The sequence below is a fragment of the Myotis brandtii genome, unplaced genomic scaffold (genome assembly GCF_000412655.1).
Source record: "Myotis brandtii unplaced genomic scaffold, ASM41265v1 scaffold1612, whole genome shotgun sequence".
Lineage (NCBI taxonomy): Eukaryota > Metazoa > Chordata > Mammalia > Chiroptera > Vespertilionidae > Myotis > Myotis brandtii.
The window spans coordinates 1,053,272-1,070,624 of NW_005355890.1; the positions used below are offsets into that span (position 1 = coordinate 1,053,272).

The 17,353-nt window shown below is 39.4% G+C and overlaps 1 protein-coding gene across 1 annotated transcript in view; it reads left to right on the top strand.

Annotated features, from left to right (window-relative positions):
* Window positions 1–17,353, top strand: part of TMEM131 (transmembrane protein 131) — a 272,545-nt gene that overhangs the window by 70,194 nt on the left and 184,998 nt on the right. The window lies entirely within an intron of this gene.

Here is a 17,353-nt window from a genome sequence, read left to right on the forward strand (position 1 = left end):
TCATGTCATGTAATATATACTCTTGTGCGTTTTTTTTCTGGCATAGTAAAGAACTCTATTTCTGATACAGAAGCCACCAGTGCATGCTAGTCTTGTAACTCCTGCCAGAGTTTGGCCTGCTTGTTTTATGGTAAAAATTGTTGTTCCACTGTCTTCTGGCCTCAATACTCTTTATAAAAAATTTTATTTTTCAATTAAAGTTGACACTCAATGTTATTTTATGTTTACTTCAGGTGTTCAGAACAGTGGTTAGACAATCATACAATTTACACAGTGATCCCCCTATATTTCAGGTACCCACCTGACACCATGCTTAGTTATTACAATATTATTTACTATATCCCCTATGCTGTACTTAATATCCTGTGACTATTTTGTACTTCTGAAATGGGTTTATGGAAGGCATGGTTGTCTTTTTATTTATTTTATTCTTAAAATAGATTTAGAGAAAGAGAAAAAAAGTACAAATACACAAAAAAACATTGATGTGTGAGAGAGAAACATTGATTGGTGGCCTCCTCTACAAACCCCGACCAGGGATTGAACTGCAACCTGGGAATGTATCTGACGGGGAATTGAACATGCCACATTTCAAAAAATATATTTTTATTGATTTTTAAAGAGAGAGAAGTGGGGGGAGAGAGAGAGAGAGAGAGAGAGAGAGAGAGAGAGAGAGAGAGAAAAGAGCAAGACATGAATCGGCTGCCTCCTGCAAGCCCTCTACCAGGGATTCAGCCCACAACCCAGGCATGTGCACTGACTGGGAATAGAACCGGCAACATTTCAGTGCAGTAGATGACGCCCAACAGAGCCACACCGGCCCGGGCTTCTTTTAACTTATTATAAATAAAACGGTCATTTTATGTCTAGTAAATATAAATTTGGATAAAATTCCAGAAATATGACTGTTATAGTAGATGATAATTTGTATTTCAATTTTGTTTTAATCTGTATATGTGACAGTTGTGTAGGAGGATATAAAAATGGTTTACCTACAAAGCATACGAACAAAGTGTTTAGGAATAAAGGCCAAAAGGAGTTAAAAACCTAATTTGATTAGGTAATTTGTTTTAGGAAGTAGAATTGATTAGGAGTGGTATTTACTTTTTAAAAAAACTCTTATTGTTGAGAGTATTACAGATGTCCCCCATTCACCTCCATTATCCCCCCTCCCCCCATCCAATTCCCATCCAGCCCCAGGCCTTCACCACCCTATTGTCTGAGTCCATAGGTAATGCCATGCATATAAGATCTTTGCTGACTCTCTTCCTGCCCCCCTCGCCCCCTTCCCTCTGAGATTCATCAGTCTGTTCCATATTTCATGCCTCTGATTCTATTTTATTCATCAGTGTATTTTTTTCATTAGATTTTTTTCTTTTATTTTGATTTTAGATTCAATTGTTGATAGAAATGTATTTATTGCCATATTTTTGTTCATATTTTTTATCTTGTTCTTTTTCCTCTTCTAAAAGAATACCCTTCAACATTTCATCTAATACTGGTTTGGTGGTGATGAACTCCTTTAGTTTTTTCTTGTCTGTGAAGCTCTTTATCTGACCTTCAATTCTAAATGATAACTTTGCTGGGTAGAGTAATCTTGGTTGTAGGTCCTTGCTGTTCATCACTTTGAATATTTCTTGCCACTCCCTTCTTATAGATAGGTATGGGGCATGCTGACATCAGCTACTGCTTGATTAAGAGATTTTAGGGAAGACTGAAGCTTGAACAGGACAGACCATTCATATGGAAAAGCTGCTGCAAACACCTTGGGTGGGGCTGCAAATTGCAAAGGGCAGGTTCTCAGGGAATCACCAGGGCAGAGCAAAAAGTGTGAGCCAAGCTTATGGAAACTCAGATATGGCTTCCAGTCAGCTCTGCGATGGGGGAGGTCCTAGGACAGGAAAAATGACCCCCACATCCCCAAATCTGGGAGAAAGCCACCCCCAAATTCCTGCTCCAATGCCAGACAATCCAGTTCCTCCTTGAATGTCCCAGGTTCCTTTCCAGCCACCACCCCCAGCATTGGAGTCCAGAGGGATTGAGCCTGAGTAAGTCCACTGGCCTTTAAAAGGAACTCCCTAGGTCTCCAGCAGCCTCTGTCACTCAGCCACAATCCCCGCTTGTTTTTACAGCCCCTAGTGGTGGGGACTTCTTTTCCCAGCCCTGGGACTCTGTGCTCAGGGGTCTGGTGTGGGTCTGGGACCCCTTGCTTCTCATGGGAGGCCTTTGCAGCCACATCTCTCTCTTCTGATGAAAAAAACACCACACTTGGGTGTCTGACCAGCCTGTTCTGCGCCTCCACCCCTCCTTGGCTTCCGACCCCCCACCCCCAACCAGTCTCAATGTGCTTTCTTTACTTCTCTAGTTGTAGGACTTCCATTCAGCCAGATTTCAGGTGGTTCTGAGTGATGGTAGTTCTGTATTTTAGTAATTTTGATGTGGTTGTGAGAGGTGGCGAGTACCTGCGTTTACCTACACTGCCATCTTGGTTCTTCAAAACGTATTTACTTTCTTCTAATCAATTTATTACTTTATATCAGGGGTCCTCAAACTACGGCCCGCGGGCCACATGCAAATACAAATATTGTATTTGTTCCCGTTTTGTTTTTTTACTTCAAAATAAGATATGTGCAGTGTGCATAGGAATTTGTTCATAGTTTTTTTTTTTAAACTAGAGTCCGGCCCTCCAACGGTCTGAGGGACAGTGAACTGGCCCCCTGTTTAAAAAGTTTGAGGACCCCTGCTTTATATAAATGTAAAAGTATTTTAAAAAGTGATTTTCTTAACAGAGGTGTTTTAATCCTTTGTATAGGGGTAAAGTGGCTACTCTAATCTAGGGCCTAGTAAGTAGAATTAATATTGTTTAAAGCTGTTCACTGCTACCAGGAGCCTTGGAAAGTGTCCTCTCTTCCTCTTGTTAATGACTGTTTCCTCCTCTTTATAGTCCTTGCAGGACTCAGAGACACCTGCCAAAAAGATCACCTTTGGGGAGGTAGATATAAAGTCATCTAATTTGTTATCATCTAGAGTAGTAATAAGCCACACTACTCTTGGGGAAAATTAAATTATTGCTGGTGCTCGGTATTTTAGAAATTCTCCTTCATCTGCATGTGGCTTGAGCTTTCTCATTGTCTTTGCGAGACTGCCACGAGGCCTGTTGTCTATGGCTGCATTTTCTCTTGCTATCTGTTGTCGCAGCGTCAGGCATTGTTGATAGCTGCTTCTTGGAACTTTCTGCCTTGGTTTCTGTGACTTTGTACTTCTTGGTTATCATCCTGCTCTAGTTGTCTGTCCCTGTCCTCTAGCTGCCCTGAGGGTGTCTTCCTTCATGTGCATGTCTAGGCGCCAACACATTGCACATGTCCAGAGCAGAATTATCTTGAGCCACCTCCAGTTTCCCGGTTTTTATTAATGCCATGATTATTCTGTCTGCCCCATTGATCTCATTTTTGACTCCTTCTCAGGCAGCGCCAATGCCTATTAATTCTCCTGGTGAGCTCTTTCAGCCCCCCTCTGCCTGGAGCACTGCAGTGGGCTCTCACCTCTCACCTTTCTCCATTTCTCTTCAGTCCTGCAATCCCCTCTGAATTTGCATCATCTTTGTTACTCATCTATCATTCATTTCTAACTTAATTATGTACTGCCTTATTTAGCTACTTAAATTATTTTATGAGTGTCATTCTTTGCCCAGATTGGAATTTCTGTGGGGCAGAACCTCTGTTAGCATCTACAGTTTATGCACAGCAGGCCTTCAGTTTTAGTGGAGGTTTACCTAGAATGACCTTCTCCCCTTCTCGAATCCGAGACCTCGATTGAGGGCCAAGAGTACATGTAAAACTCCGAACTTAAGATGTAGATGTTAGGAATTCTGCTATAATTGTACATAAGGTGACACCACTTTTTCTTCCCTAAATGAGTAGTAAACACCACCTGAGTCATTACTTTGTAACTTTTGGATTTTAAGATTTCAGATTCTCATAAAACTCCAATTTATAGATCATGAATCAGGCACAGATAAATGAAGTAATACAGGCACACCTCAGAAATACTGCAGTTGGGTTCCAGATGACCACAATGAAGCGAGATTTTTTTTGCTGGTAGAGGGTCTTGCCTTCATTTATAAAACACCAAAACATCTGTGAATAAAATGTATTCCCAAGGCAACAGATCTGGTAGGTAGTTGAGCCAGGATTCCATTCCAGGCCATCTGGTCATAAACTAAGCTATCTAATCCTGAGTGAGTACTTAAGGTAGCAGTAGATCTTGTTGTGTTATACTCCAGCTGGAGAGAGCAGACCTGCCAGTTTGGGCAAAACCAGTGTATGCTGTGAACATTCATATTACTTCCTATCAACTTCTTAACCATTATGATGATCACAGGCCATTCTGGATCATGCACATTCTTAAAAGGAAACCAAGGGACCCCATGAACAGATAAACCAGGGAACACACTTGATATTGATGATTTAGGTACCATTACTTAGGTTAGATTAGGCTATATTGCATTCTGTGAATACTTCTTAATTCTAGGTTGATGTGGCAAGTTTGTCTAGAAATGTAGAATATTCTCAGAAACTGGCCTTGGATTGAAAGGAATTGGAGATACTTCTGAAAGCCGGCATTGACATTATTAGCTTCTCAAAATCTCTGATAGACTTCCATGAGAGGCCCAGGAGCTCTAGAAGTTCATTTTCTGTTTCTTTGTTCTTAATGAAGGCATTTTTGGATTAAGTCAGTGATTTTCAACCAGTGTGCTGCGACATTGGTATGCTGCAAGAATTTTTAAAACATGCAATACTGACTATGTAGTCGGGGGCACTGACTTCTTTTCTTTTAGATGGTCAGATTTAAAAAAAAAAAAAAGGACAATAACCATCCTATGTGAATGAATCAAATTTATACTTATATTTTTGTCAGAGCAACAAAAAATATATTTTTTGGTGTGCTGAAGAATTTTAGTAATTAGTTTATGTGTCATGAGATGAAAAAGATTGAAAAGTGCTGGAGTAAGTAGTAATTAGTTTCATCTGTAGTAGTAGATGAGTTTTTCTTTCATTCCTGTGTGAGTGCTTTAGAAAGATTTTTAGAAAGCCGTAACTCTTTGATTTATATTGTATATATCACTTAGGCCAAAGGTCTGAAAAATGCCTAAGGTCTAAGAGGGTCTTTTACATGGTCTGTCATGATACAGGGTCAAATCTGTATTTGGTTATTTCCATATAATTTTAAAAATACTTGACATAAAACTTGCCATTTTAACCATTTTTAATTGTACAGTTTCATAGTGTTAAGTGTACTCAGATGGCTGTGGTACAGGTCCCGAGAACTTTTTTATTTTGCATAACTTAAACTCTGTACCCATTAAACAGTAACTCCCCATTTCTCTTTCCCTCACCTAGCCCCTGGAAACTTCCATTCTACTTTTTGTTTTTATGAATTTGGCTAATTTAGATTCCCATATAAGTGGAATCGTGCTTATCTGAATTGGTGACTTGGGCTCATCTCAAGTATTGCTTCTTTTTTTTTTTTTATGTTTTTTCTTGATTTCAGAGAGAGGAAGGGAGAGGGAGAGATAGAAACGTCAATGATGAGAGAGAGTAATTGATCGGCTACCTCCTGCACACCCCCTACTAGGGATCAAGCCCCCTACCAGACCATGTGCCCTGACTGGGAATCAAACCATGAACTCCTGGTTCATGGGTAACCACTGACCCCCACACCAAGCCGGCTGAAGTATTGCTTCTTGATTTGCAAATGGGGCATGAACTAGTGGTTAGCAATACCAAGAAGTAACTTCTGTTTTCAGAGCCAGTGCAGCTGTAGCTATATTTCCCATGTAGGGGAGTTATTTTGTATTTAGAGGTTTACCTCACTTATTAGGGGCTTTTCTTGGGTTATGGCTGGAGGAGAAAATGGATTACTGAGAATTCTGCTGAAGAGAGAAAGCGTAAGAAGAAAGAAGCAGTTTAGATTTAATTTTATTGGAATCCTACAGATTCTTGTAAATAGAAAATATTTTCTGAATATTGTCAGTCCCTTTTCAATTGCTTCTGGGGGTTAAGGACTGGGTCATGTTCTTCCTGTCCCTACCATTTTAAGGGGTTCAGCACATTGAGTTCTGTCTTGGTAGGAGAAGCAATGAACCATAAGCAATTAAAGATGAACCAGAATAATAAAGTATTTCTGAAATGATAATATTTATCTAAGTTTGATGTTTTTACCATTTCAGGAATACATTATGTATGCAGTTATTGCCTATATTGGTAACACCTGTAATTACTTGATCATGATGGCCAATGTTTATCAAGTACTGTCTTTGTATTGATTCAACACTGTTCTAATTGCTTTGCATTATATCTCATTTAATCCTCACATTAGCCCTATGTGTGCCACAATCCTCCTTCCCTCACTCCGCAGATCAGCTTGTTCTTGGCTGTAATTCCTCAGTGGCTGTCAGTACTGCTGGGGGGTGCTTGTTTATGATAGTATAATACTCAATTTTAATCTCTAGTAAAATGAGATACTATAATATATAACAAATATTTTATTCCCCGTGAACCCTGAAAGGCTGAAGAAAATTTTTGAAGAAAATTTTGAATTACTATTTGCTTTTCAATTAGCATTGCATTAAAATGTTACAAATTTGGAACTTGTTGACATCCTTATACAACTTTCTATTTATTTTCCTTACACACACACACACACACACACACACACACACACAGTTGGACTGTATGAAATTGGCCGTTTTTGTAGAAATAAAATGATTGAATGACAACTGAGTGTATATATAGTAATGCATTGCATTGCCTAGATCTTGAGAACAAAGTTAAGTAAGAGTGGTTCAAAAATGAACTATCCTTATCTTTTTCTGATCTTTATAGGGTAAAACCTTAAGTGTTTCATTGTGATGTATGATTGTTGGATGTAGTTGGTTGAAATTAAACATTCTTGGTAATAGGAAATTTCTTGTATATTTGTTTTAGTTTTAAGAGTTACTAGAATAGATATGACATTTATCAGATGAAATATCTTATGCTCTTTTAAGTTATTGATTTAGGCTGTTTGGATTACAGCAGCAGTTATCTTAAGTCAGCACCACTGAACTCTTTTGGTGAATTAATCCATTTCTCTATCCCCTCTAGCAAACCTGCCCATTGATTCACTGGACAGGGGCTGCTAGCTGCTAACAGACCACTCTCTCACACTTTGACACATTTCCTCCCTGTAGTTGATGTGTTTATATTTTTATATTGTGGGGTGTGTGTTTTTTTAACCCAAAACTCTTTTTAAAGTTTTAAAAAATATACTTTAGACATTGTCAGAAGCTATTAAAAGTTTTAACAACGCCCTAGCTGGTTTGGCTCAGTGGATAGAGCGTTGGCCTGCGGACTGAAGGGTCCCAGGTTTGATTCCGGCCACGGGCACATGCCTGGGTTGCGGGCTCAATCCCCAGTAGGGGACCTGCTGGAGGCAGCCAATCAATGATTCTCATAATTGATGTTTCTCTCTCTCTCCCCTTCTCCCTTTCTCTCTGAAATCAATAAAGAAATATATTTTTTTTTAAAAAGTTTTAACATCAACAAAAAAGTAGTTTTAAGAATAAATTTAAAAACAAGAAATGTTCAGAACTGAGGAAAACTTTAAAACATTCTCGAAGGCAGAGAAAATTTGAACAGTGAAAAGACATTCATTCCTTGTACATGGATAGGAGAATTCAACATTATAAAGATGTCAGTTCTAAGTTAACATTAATTTAACACAATGTAATTTAAAAATACCAACAAAACTTTTTATAGAGTTAGAAAAGTTGATGTTAAAGTTCACATGGAAAAATAAACATGTAGGAATGTTGGGGAAAGGCTGAAAAAGAAAAGTTATGAGGGGTGAGCAGCACAAGCAACTTGTTAAAACATACTCCTAAGCCATTATATAATTGAAAAAGTAAGGTATTGGTGTGTAAATAGGTAAGTGGAATAGAATAGAAATTCCATAAATAAGCCTAAGTACATGTGGCTTATGCTAATCACTTGCTTTCCTTCTGGGAGTCTGGAATGTGCTGGACAGAGGGTGCCTATGGGATCAGCCCCCAATTTAAATTCTTAGACTCAATACTAGTTTCCTGTTGCTGCCGAAACAAATTACTACAACTTCAGTGGCTTAAAACAACACAAATTTATTCTCTTATAGTTCTGAAGGCAGAATTCTAAAATCGAAGTGTTGGCAGATCTGTGTTCCAGAGACTTCAGGGGAGGATTTGCATTCTTGCTTTTGTGGGCTTTGAGGACTGCTGCATTTCTTGCCTCGTGGTCCCTTCTTCGCCTCACTCCACTGTCTTGCTTTATTTCAATTACTTCTCTCATTTGTCACATTCTGTCCCTCTCATCACCTGCCTCCTTATAAAGACCACTGTGATTATATGTTTTGTACATCATGATTTTTGTTTAAACTTCAATGATTTTTTAAAAGAGATTTACATTGTGTGTGTGTGTGTGTGTGTGTGTGTGTGTGTGTTATTAACATGTAGTTACCGTTTCTGGAGATATTCTTTTTTATATCCATAGTTCTTTTGCTTGGAGGATTTCCTTTAATGTTTCTTGTAGTGTGTATCTTCCAAGAATGAATTATTTTAGCTTTTATATGTCTGAAATTGTCTTTATTTTGCCTTTGGTTTTTAAAATGTATTTTTGCTGGGTATAGAATTATAGTTTGACATGTCTTAAATGTCTTAAATTTCTTTTAGTACTTTCTAGATGTTATCTTCACTGTTTTCTCCCTTGCATTGTTTCTCATGAAAAATTTGATGTCATCTTTATCTTTGTTCCTTTGTATGTCATGTATCTTTTTTTCTCTTGATGCTTTTAAGATTTTCTGTTTTTCACTTGTTTTGAGCAATTTGATGACTCTTAATATCTATTTTTTTCATGTTTCTTGTACTTAGGGTTTATTGAATTTCTTGGATCTATGGATCTATAGTTTTCATTAAGTTTGGGAAATTTTCAACTATTATTTCTTTAAATATTTTTCCAGTTGTTCTCTGTCCAACTACAGTTTGGGGACTCCAATTATCCATGTATTAGGTATTAAAATTGCTGTCACAACTCACTGTACTATTTAGTTTTTGCATTAAAAAATGTTTTTACTGATTTCAGAGAGAGGAAGGAAAAGAGAGAGAGAGAGAGATAGAAACATCAATGATGAGAAAGAATTGTTGTTGGCTGCCTACTGGGGATCAAGCCTGCAACCCACTCATGTGCCCTGACCAGGAATCAGACCGTGACCTCCTGATTTATAGGTTGATCCTCAACCACTGAGTCACACTGACCGGGCTGCATTTTGGTTTTATTGCTTTGCTTTCAAGTTTCTTAATCTTTTCTTTTTCGATTTCTAATCTACCATTAATCCTATTCGGGGTATTTTTCATGTCTAGAAGTATGGTTTCAGTCTCTTTTATTTCTTTCATTTCTCAGTTAACTTTTTGAACATATGAAACATAGTTATACCTTTTTATTGTCATGTCAGCTAATTTTTACATCTGTGCCAGTTCTAGGTTGGTTTCAATGGATTCTCCTCATATTTTCTTACCTTTTAGTATGTCTGGTAGTCTTTAATTGGATGCCAGACATTATGAATTTTATTTTGTTAGGTGCTATATTTTTGTATTCCAAAAATATTGTTGAGCTTTGTTCTAAGATACTGTTAAGTTTGACCTTTTTTGGGTTTTGCTTTTAAGATTTGTTAGGTGGGTATAGAGCAGTGCTCAGTCTAGGACTAATTATTAACCACAGCTGCGGTAAGACCTTCTGAATACTCTATCCAAAATCCCAATGATACTCTGAAGACCTACACTTTTCAAAAATGTGTTATAGTTTGTCTATCATATATGGAGGTAATTTATTTTTATTTCAGATACAATTCTGATGTTAATTTTTATTGATTACGTCACAAAATTGTGATTTGAGAATTTTCAGCCCATTATTACCTGGCAATCTATAGAAACTTCTCAAGTTGCTACAAATGTAATTTTAGGCAGGTGTCAATCTACCTTATTTTTCAGTATTTTTTTTCTTTTTAAAAAAATATATTTTATTGATTTTTTACAGAGAGACAGGGAGAGGGATAAAGAGTTAGAAACATTGATGAGAGAGAAACATCAGTCAGCTGCCTCCTGCACACCCCCTACTGGGGATATGCCCACAACCAAGGTACTTGCCCCTGACCAGAATCGAACCTGGGACCCTTCAGTCAGCAGGCCGACGCTCTATCTACTGAGTCAAACTGGGCCAGTATGGTTTTTTTCTTAAAATCATATAATAGTATCTTCCCCTCTCTCACTTATCACAGTTACCCTCTTGTGTGCTTTGTCACTTTTTATCAGGCAGAGCAGCTGGTCACTCCTTGTGTGTCCTTTCCTGTCAGGCCTTCAGCAGTGTCAACTCCCACATGCCAATAATTTCAGTGCTCTTTGACAAGTGTCAGTGTTGTAGACCTATGATTTTCTTCTTGTCCTTTACCCACAATTCTTTGGGAAGGGTTGTATGTACTTAATATTGATAGAAAAACTTATATACAACAGCTCTGAGTGATTCTCACTTTCTCTTCTGTTGTATTTAACTCCCATCTTCCTCATATGTCTAAATAAGTATTCATGGAATTCTGAATACAGAATTTGTTTAATACAGTATTTCTTCATACTAGTTCAGCTAAAAGTCAATGCATGAAAGGAATGATAATACAGAATGATAATGCAGATTTTAATCCCCCACCACCACCACCACCACACAGACACTCACATTAAACACAAAACAAAGCAGGCTTTTGCATGTGTAAGCATAGTTGAAGGTCAGTAGGGTCAGTTTTGAGCAGGTTGTCAAGCCAGTGACATTTGTTTATGAATCCTCCTGCTTTGCTGCCACTGGCACACACCCCTGGGTGAAAGTGCATTAGATGTGCCCAGCATGGGAGACCAGTAAGAAGTTGGCCAAAGCACTCAGCACTTTGTCCCTGTTGCAGGAAGAAGCCTGGGGTTGTCACCCTTCTCTGGCCACAGTTCTGGGACCTGGTCCCTGATTGGCTGAGCACCTGTTTTTCCACCTGGCTGGTCTCTGCCTGGGGTCTGGTGCCTGGTAAATAGATAAGGTCAAGGCTTTGCAGATGGATGACTTTTCTTCACATATTAGTTTATCATTTACTAGCTCTGTGTGTCCTTGGGACAAATTAATTAATTGTGGACTTCTCTAGCTATAAAATGGGCATACATGTGCTTAATAGAGTTGTTTGACATTTTACATGTGTACTCAAATGTTAGTCTTTAGAGAAGACTTTCTACCACTAATTTTTTTCCTTCTTTCTCTGAGCTATTTCCTTTTTTTTCTCATTCCAACATTGAAAGAGATTTCATTTCTTAATATTCTGCCACATGAATTCAGGTTCAGTCTAACTAAATAATGTCCTAATATTATTTATATCCTATCTATTTTTTTTATTGTTTAAGTATTACAAATAGTAGTACATATGTCTCCTTTTTCCCCCATTGACCTCCTCCCACGCTCCCCCACCTCCCGGCACATGCCCTCACCCCCCTAGTGTCTGTGTCCATTGGTTACGCTTATATGCATGCATACAAGTCCTTTGGTTGATCTAATACCACCCCTCCCCCCTAACTCTCCCCTGCCTTCCTGCTGAAGTTTGACAGTCTGTTTGATGCTTCTTTGTCTCTGTATCTATTTTTGTTCATCCGTTTATGATCATTTTATTCCACAAATGAGTGAGATCATGTGATATTTATCTTTCTCTGACTGGTTTATATCGCTTAGCATAATGCTTTCTAGATCCATCCATGCTGTTGCAAATGGTAAGAATTCCTTCTTTTTTACAGCAATGTAGTATTCCATTGTGTAGATGTACCACAGTTTTCTAATCTACTCATCTGCTGATGGGCACTTAGGCTGTTTCCAAATCTTAGCTATTGTAAATTGTGCTACTATGAACATAGGGGTGCTTAGATCCTTTCTGATTGGTGTTTCTAGTTTCTTGGGATATATTCCTAGAAGTGGGATCACTGGGTCAAATGGGAGTTCCATTTCCAGCTTTTTGAGGAAACTGCATACTGTTCTCCACAGTGGTTGCACTGGTCTGCATTCCCATCAGCAGTGCACAAGGGTTCTTTTTTCTTCGCATCCTCACCAGCACTTGTTGTTGATGATAGCCATTCTGACAGGTGTGAGATGGTACCTCATTGTTGTTTTGATTTGCATCTCTCAGATGATTAGTGACTTTGAGCATGTTTTCATGTCTCTTGGCCTTCTGTATGTCCTCTTTTGAAAAGGGTCTGTTTAGGTCCTTTGCCCATATTTTTATTGTGCTGTTTATCTTCCTTTTGTTAAGTTGTATGAGTTCCCTGTAAATGTTGGAGATTAAACCCTTATCGGAGATAACATTGATGGTTTCTTTTGCTGTGCAGAAGCTTTCCACCTTGATGTAATCCCATTTGTTTATTTTCTCTTTAGTTTCCATTGCCTTAGGGCTGTATCAGTAAAGATATTGCTATTCTGTAGCCTATGGCTTCTTCTAAGATTTTTATGGTTTCCTGTCTTACCTTTGAATTCTTTATCCATTTTGAGTTTGTTTTTGTGTATGGTGTAAGTTGGTGGTCTAGTTTCATTCTTTTGCATGTATCTGACCAATCTTCCCAGCACCATTTATTGAAGAGACTGTCTTGACTCCATTGTATGCTCTTGCCTCCTTTGTCAAGTATTAATTGAGTGTAATGGCTTGGGTCGATTTCTGGGTTCTCTGTTTTGTTTCACTGGTCTATATGTCTCTGAGCTATTTTCTTTGGCTCTGTCTCTACTTACATCTTCCCACCCTTTTCACCCAGGGAGAAAAAGTGCCTGGAGCTTTTTGTCTGTTGGATCAGTCCTTAACACCCTCATGCTCCCTACTAAGCAGTTGCTTGGGGGCAAGGACAGCCTAAGGGCACACCCAAAGAGGTAGTCACTCCTTTAACGTGTTATGTGTTTTATTTGAATAATGAATACAAATATTGCATTTTATTTCATGCTGATTTCAATAGAAAACCAATATTTCCTAAGGTGGATCCTCCTGGAAGATGTCTCAGGTTTTCTACTTTTAGTTCACAGCACACAATCCTGGAAACTATTTTTTACTGCCTTCAGCAGCCTTATTCAAGTCATTTTCAGTCAGCACGGAGGGTACAATGGAATGATGCCAGTCTTTGTTTGCAGAGGGGTCCCTGCACTGCTCAGCATTAGAGAAGTTGTGAAAGACTATGAGGAAAAGTTAGAGAACTGGTTGATTTTGCATTACTTATGGAACACCAGGTAGTCCAGTATAGTCCATGATCCCCTTTGGAAGTGAACGCTCACGAGAAAGTGTGAGGCTTTGATTTCATGGTTCAGTTTCTGTAGATTCCTACTGCATCAGTTTTATTTTTTATTTTATTTGAGCAGGTTGTCTACAGTGATGATGTTACCGAACAGGGGCCTGGCCCTAAGTGGGTCTTCCTAGGGCAATGATGGCGAACCTATGACACGCGTGTCAGAGGTGACACATGAACTCATTTTTTTGGTTGATTTTTCTTTGTTAAATGGCATTTAAATATATAAAATAAATATCAAAAATATAAGTCTTTGTTTTACTATGGTTGCAAATATCAAAAAATTTCTATATGTGACACGGCACCAGAGTTAAGTTAGGGTTTTTCAAAATGCTGACACGCCGAGCTCAAAAGGTTCGCTATGACTGTCCTCGGGCCAGGTCGTGTGTGTTGATTCTTGACTTTGTGCAGGAAAGATTTCACAACATGAGTCCAGTTGTTCATGAGGGTACGTTCATTAAACTTGGGGACAGTGAAACAGGGAAGGGCTTAACATAGAAGAATCAACATGAGAGACCTAGGCTGGGCTGCTTTGCTTCTCTAGAAATGTCATAGGAAATGAGTCAAGGTGACTGCTTTAGCTCACTGGGAAATCAGAACAAAGGGGGCCTTGGGGACAGGTTCTGTGGATTAGCCTGGAAGGAGCTGCTGTTGCCCATTGCTTCCCTGGTTGCAAGTCTCATGGGGTCCCTTAGATTTTAGGAGATGACTTCCAGTGGGTGCAGGGAAAGGTATATGTGTGTTTCCAGAGGGAGAGTACTGCAGGGTCCTTTGTCTTGAGGCTTTTGTTTCTCTTTTGCAGGCAGGAATCTTAGGTGAGTTTTCAGGGGGAGGGTTTCAGCAAATTATTCATTAGTTTTCCAGGTGTGCCCTTTCAGGGTCATGGTCACCGCTGATTGATTGGTCAGCGCCTAGGCGGGGGTCCTTAGTCATTGCATCTGGTTCTGCCATCACCTGGTTTTACTGTTTTTCTGGAGCTGAAATACAGCTGAGGCCTAGATGTTATCTCTAGCGAGGCAACCTTCTGTATCAGACTGTAAATTTCTGGGGCATTTTGTTCAACTATTCATCTTAGTTTCCCCATTCCACTTGCCAGGGAATTTTCCTAGCTTTTTACCCTCCTGCCTCAATATATGAATAATCGTCACCAGATGGGTGTGTGGATATATGCTGCAAGATCAGGAATAACAGCCTGGGTAAAGGAGTACCAGCACAATAAGGTACATTCGAGGATATCAAAGAAGGCTTAAATTGTCATTATTAGATTCTGAAAAGGGAATGTTCAGAAACATAAGATAGGCATTTGGGTGTCTGCCAACAGGGGAGGAAAGAGATAATGGGCTAGTAGAGGGAGTCTGTACTGGAGGAGTTGGATGGAATGGGAGGAGGGGGAGGCAGAAAGACCTAAGCCCCATGAGCTTGGCCTGAGGCCTGGAGGAAACTGGTGAAAAAATGGTTGTGTCTAAACCTTCACCCCCACCTGGACCTCTAGGGTATCTATCGGGGGCTGGCCTGAAGATATGCATGTGTACAGGTGACTTCAGAGTCTTTGTACAGTTGAAAATAAAAGTCTTAACTTACATGTTTGGTAGTCATAACACATCAACAAGTTGTATTTTAGTGAGTGAAGTTAGCTAATTAATTACCAAGTGTTGTTATATCCTTTTTGTTCTGATGGGAAGTCTTGCCTTAGAAAACTGGCTTGGGTGGTGAGCTGGGAGGTGGGTCTCATCCCCTGATGCTGGCAGCCAGCGAGCTGTCAGGTCTCTGTCTTCACCACACAAAGACAAGTGGAAGGTGTTGGGAGTCACCGTTGCTTTGTACAGGTTGCCCTGTGAGCACACACCAACACTGCTTGGCATGCTTTCTGAAGATTTATGTTTTTGTCTCAGTGTCTCCCTTCTGAGGATGGAATCCATTCTCAGAGGCCTCCTTAGGGGGAGATAGGAGCACGCACTGTTACCTGCATTATGCCTGGTAACAGCAAATGCTCAGTAAATCTTGACTCAGTGGGAAATTGAATGATACACCGTCGGGCTGGTGCATGACCATCTCAGTGTTTACCTCAGAACTTCATGTTGGTGTCTTAAACTGTTTGTACTTAAAACATTAAAACACCACGTAGTTGTGTTTTTTTAAAAGCATAGGCCCTCTGAGCCCTTATCTCATAGTCACATCTCAATTCTTATTTGGTCACCAGAGAAGGCTGAACACTGGCAAGCTAATTCATTGTTATTCACTGGGCGCTATGTCTTAGCCTGCGTCTACAAAGATAAAGGCCCAGTTCTGGCCCAGCAGGAGTCTCCAGTACAGTTCGGGGGAGACAGACACTGAGCTACAGGTTACAGTGGTTGCCAGGAGAGACCAGGGCTGTGGACAGGACTCTAGTGCACTAGGGGCTTGGGAAACATGAGAAAAAAACATTCACTATGATCCAATGTATGCATTTCTTTTTACAAGCAAAATGTTTAGCTTTGAATAAAGCCTTTGGGGTCCATAAGTAAGCAAGCACATTGTAAACTGACCTAGCTCAGAGTAAGGAACCCATTTTGGGGGTCTTAGGCTTGATGTTCTACTATGTTATGATGTGTCTGTGTCTCAAAGAGGGGGTTTGGGTTCTTTTTCCTACTCGCTTCCTCCTACCTTAAAAACAAACCAATAGCTGTGTATGTGAGAAGACAGTGTTTTGATAAAATGAAAAGCATTGAGGCGCCAGCACTTGCTATCTCTGTGGCCTTGAATAAGTTACTTAGGCTGAGAGAGTGCTCCTACCAAAGGAGAATAAAGGGAGAGTTGTGGCGTTTAAACTTTTGCTTCCAGAGTACTTAATCTACACTACCTTTTCTCTTCTAGCATTAACCCTCTTGAAAAATTCCCCATTGTAAGCTTTGGATTAGCAAGTATACAGTTTTTAATTACAGGTAATTTGTTAATTACCTATTAAAATTCCTAATTTCCATGTGATGTTTATATGTTGATTTTATTTCCTTCTTTCTGCTGGTTGGTTTGTACCCAAGGAATTTAAATTAAATGGAACCCTCTCAAACCTTCCATTTTGTAGTCACATATGAGTAAATTTAACACTGTACTGTTTTAAGTTACACATCCTGTTCTCTATCAGTGTGCGTCTCTCATGCAGCCTGTATTTATTGAGCACTTTGCTGGGCTCTGGGAACATGTTTGAATAAGACATAGTCAGTAGCTTCCAAGAATTTCTTGTTAGAGGGACAGACATCTATTTATATAAAAACCCTGGGTGTAACGCGTCACGACCGAGGCTCGACCAACCGGAAGGAAGTCATTCCTGCAGGGGTCGTCTTGAAAACGGCTGTGCCCTCCCCGAGCTGTTTTCCGAGAGGGCGAGGTTTGAGGCAGGGACCGGCCCTCGGAGCGTGGAGGCATATCTTTATAAAGTTTTAATACGTTATATTAGAGGTCGTGGTAGTACTGTTTTACCCACAGCGTCTACAGGGATTGCTGCAAATTTACTTCTCGATGGAAGCACCTTTCATTCCCAATATAAATTACCCATTTCATTAAATGAAACTTCAATTTCTAGACTCGATATAAACAGTGAAGTTGGTAAAACTATTAAAAAGGCCCAACTTCTCATTATTGATGAATGCACCATGGCATCCAGTCATGCTGTAAACGCCATAGACAGATTACTAAGAGAAATTATGAATTTGAATGTTGTATTTGGTGGGAAAGTTCTCCTGCTTGGAGGGGATTTTTAACAATGTCTCAGTATTGTACCGCATACATGTGATCGGCCATAGTACAAACGAGTTTAAAGTACTGTAATGGTTGGGGATGTTTCAGAAAGTTGTCTCTTACAACAAATATGAGATCAGAGGAATCTGCTTATAGTGAATGGTTAGTAAAACTTGGAGATGGCAAACTTGATAGCAGTTTTCATTTAGGAATGGATATTATTGAAATCCCCTGTGAAAT